The following is a 4,123-nucleotide window of genomic DNA, read 5'->3' as shown; positions in this document are numbered from 1 at the left end:
GGAAGGAAGGAAGGAAGGAAGGAAGGAAGGAAGGAAGGAAGGAAGGAGGAAAGAAAGAAAGAAGAAAGAAAGAAAGAAAAGAAGAAAAGGAATTGGCAACAAATTCGACCAAGACATGCCCCTGCTCTTTGTTCACGTACTGTCTACGACTGTTTCCACCCTACTTTTTACAACAGCAGATTTGAGGAATTATGACAGAAACCACATGGCCCACAAAGCTTAAAATATTTACTGTCCGGCTTTTGTCAGAAAAACTTTGCCAACACCCACTCTAGATCCAGCTACCAAATTACAAGAAATACGGGGAACAGAGGAACTTGTCCAGTAAACCAAGGTCATGAAACCAGCAAAGTCCAGACTACAGGAAACTGCAGGACAAAGCGCCCCTGTCTTCAATATGTAATTTACAACAATAAAAATGGAATGCACCTAAAGATTTTAAAAGGACTGGGCAGATCATACAAGTGTGGATGATAAGAAAAGAAAAGCTCAAAATAAAAACTTGGAAGAAAAGAAAATTTAAGAAAAAAAAGCTCATTTTCCATGGTAGCAAGTGGAGAGATATATCTAAAACTGAAAACTGAGAATTAGGGTATAAACAGTTTCATTTAGACATGGAAATTTTTAAAAAGAGGAAACATATATTAAAAGCTGAATGTGGTTGCCTCCTCAGAGGGGGTTTCAAGAATCAGGGAAATGGAGTAGAGTACTGATTTCTTTAAACCTAGTGGTAGTATTTGGCTTTTTAAGCTCTATATATGTTTAAGCATAAAATATTTAAATATAAATGTTTGAGTGAAAAAGCTTAAAATTTTTAAAAATTTAATACATGGGTGAATGTTTTTATAATCTTGGATTATGGAAGGCCTTTATAACATGACCTGAAAATCAGAAACAACTAAGGAAAGGGTCAATCTATCTGGTGGCCTAAGAATCCAAAACTTCTGGGGCCCCTGGCTGGCTCAGTCTGTAGAGCATGTGACTCTCGACATCAGGGTCGTGAGTTCAAGCCCCATATTGGGCATGGAGTCTACTTAAAAAAAAATAAAAATCCAAAAATTTTTTTAAAGATTTTATTTATTTATTTGAGAGAGAGAGAAAATGAGCAGGGGGGAGGGACAGAGGGAGAGAGAGAAGCAGACTCCCCACTGAGCAGGGAGCCCAACACAGGACTCGATCCTAGGACCCTGAGATCATGACCTGAGTCCAAGGCAGACGCTTAATCAACTGAGCCACCCAGGTGCCCCAATCCAAAGCTTCTTTACAGGAAAAGCTATTGTACATATAAGGTTGCAAGACAAATAACAACTGGACAAAGGATGTGTAACAGACAACACAGACAAAAGGTTACTATCACAGTTCTGTTCTTGTTCCAAGCAACAGAAACTGACCTTTTAAGTCAGTTTAAGTTTAAGTCAGTTAAGTCATTTAAGATGCCCATGTTGGGTGTCAGGGGCTGCCACTGTTTTCTCCCTCTCCAGAATAAAGTCCACGCAGTTCTTGCTACCTCTGATCATTAGCTTCCGGATGCTCTGAGGCAAGAGCATCTGAATGGCAGGGCCTCTGTCACAGGCCTGCATGCTAGCTGCAAGAGAGGCTGGAAACCAAGCCCCACTTCCATAGCAGAAATCAGGGGATATGTCCAAGGGAGGAAGGGAATTCAGATGCTGGGTGGGCATAAATAACCACAGACGTGCATTACAGTCCCTAATACATTGAAAGCCCTTATAATTCATTAATAAAAGACGAAAACCTTGATAGAAAAATAGGCAAAGGACATAAAGGGGAAATTGACAAAACAAGTGAAATGAGCCAGCAAGTATATAAAAAGCTGTTTAGCCACACCAATATGGCAGCCACTGGTCGTGGCCTACTGCAAATCAATTCCCAACTTCTTCCTCGCTGGCAAAACCCTGATGTTGTTTAGAGCTCGAGTCCACCTGCAAACAAGTCAGGGGACGGCGTGCAGTCCAGCTCTGGTCAATGAGCTGTGCAAACAGGTCTGCCGGGGGGGCTTCCAGGAAAGATTTCTGTATCAGTCCTCAGCTACTAGCTGCGTAACAAACATCCTCCACATCTCTATAGCTAACCCCACAGAAGTTTCTCTCTTGCTCATGCAAAGCCTCACATAGGTATTCCTGGTTGGGAGCTCCTCCTGAGCAGTTCTCCAGGCAATGACTCAGAAACCAAAGACCCTTCCAGTGTGTTCTCTGCCTCAAGATATGACCCCCCCACCCCACCCCCTCGGATCACTGCAGTTGGTGCCTTCTGCTCATATTCCACCAGAGAGAACAGATCACATGGTCATATGGACAAACTTAGCTGCAGGGGAAGCTGGGAACTGTAGCTTAGCTATGTGCCCAGAAGAAAATGACCGAGATTTAGTGAACACCAACCACTATCCTTGCCACAATTCCCCCTCTGGTCACCACACATCCATTCGGCGCTTCCTCCTACAGAGAAGACTCCCCTCATTGGGCCCTGATCCTCCTCTCATAGCAAAACCCCCTTCTCACTGCTCTCGATGGCCTGAGGGTCCTTTTGCATTAACCTCCTTGCCCACATCTGAAGTGGGTATTATAGGTAAGACCAACTTGGGGTCTGAGGGGCTTTTGCCCCTGGCTCTCTGCTCCCCCCAGAAGACCTACAGAGTACACGGTGCCCTCGTAGGAGTGACCGGTCCCAGTTTGGCCGGGTGGGGTCCACCAGCCCTCACTCTACCCACAAGACTCGTTGCTGGGTCTACACAGCTCGAGGGAGCTGATGCTTTTGGGCAAGCAGAGAAAAATGCCAACCCCAGAGGGACAGAGGCTTTGTCCGCTCTCAGGGGCTGAAGGGACAAGGCCTCAGTGATTTGATGAGCACTGTCGGGGGCGGGGGGGGGCACACAGTGCACAAGCAAGGCTTTGGAGAACTCAAAACACAGACATACGCAGGACTTCCAGAATTAAAATTTAGAGGAAGCGAAAAAAGGAAAGGTCCTCTGAGAACAAAAGCCTCATTCTGGAAGATCGATGGAGGGGCCCGCTCTCCACATAAAACCAAAATACAAAGAAATGAAAGCATAAATAAAGAGATAAGAGGCTGCGAAATCAGATTCAGGACCTCAAATGGTTGGTAATAAGGTTTCTAGAAGGAGGAAAATGAACAAAAGGAGATGTGGTGATTTAAGAAGTGAGTGGAAGAGAGACAAGAACCTTGAGATTTGGAAAGGGCCGCGGGCAGAAGTGATGAAGGACACCCACCTCCTAGCAGCCCCGCGAGGAGTCTGAGCTCCGCAGATGAGAGACGAGCTCTTTGGAGCTTCCAAAGAGAAAGACCCCTGACAGGCAGAGAGGCAGACTTCTCATTTGCATCCCTGGAAGTGAGAGGGGAGGGAACCCATTTACAAACTGATGAGGGAAGGCAGCCCAGGACAAGAAAGACTCCTTTGGAGTAACAAGGAAAACAGACCAGAGCTCTGACAAGCTGAAAATCAAATCCGACAAAAGTCTTACAAGAGCAGAAGACAGAGTGGGAGACACAGCAGAGAGCCGTAAAGCCTGCTTAGTTACATTTCCGGAGCTGCTAAGATGCCTGAAAAATACGGTATAATTATTTCAAAGGGATCGCTAAAAACCAGGAAACATCCTCTAAGAGAAAAGTTAATCATAAATAGCCTAAAAATGTGGGCGCCTGTGTGGCTCAGTTGGTTAAGCAACTGCCTTCGGCTCAGGTCATGATCCTGGAGTCCCTAGATCGAGTCCCGCATCGGGCTCCCTGCTCAGCAGGGAGTCTGCTTCTCCCTCTGACCCTCCCCCCTCTCATGTGCTCTCTCTCGCTCTCTCTCGCTCTCTCTCATTCTCTCTCTCAAATAAATAAATAAAATCTTTAGAAAAAAAAATAGCCTAAAAATGGAACTAAAATGTCTAAATGACATCAGCAAAACTCAGGACTTGAGTTGGGGGCAGCGGCAAGGGAGTGAGAGAGGGTAAGTGTTCTAGAGTTCTCTTTCTGCCGGGGTGGGGGCAGGGTGGGCAAGAAAAATGTCAGGGGGTTGGGTATTTGTAACAGTTAACTTGGGGGCGCCTGGGTGGCTCAGTTGGTTAAGCGACTGCCTTCGGCTCAGGTCATGATCCTGGGG

Source organism: Phoca vitulina, unplaced genomic scaffold (assembly GCF_004348235.1).
Source record: "Phoca vitulina isolate PV1807 unplaced genomic scaffold, GSC_HSeal_1.0 scaffold16, whole genome shotgun sequence".
Lineage (NCBI taxonomy): Eukaryota > Metazoa > Chordata > Mammalia > Carnivora > Phocidae > Phoca > Phoca vitulina.
The sequence above is the reverse complement of the archived record's forward strand: the minus strand, read 5'-3'. Positions refer to the sequence as shown.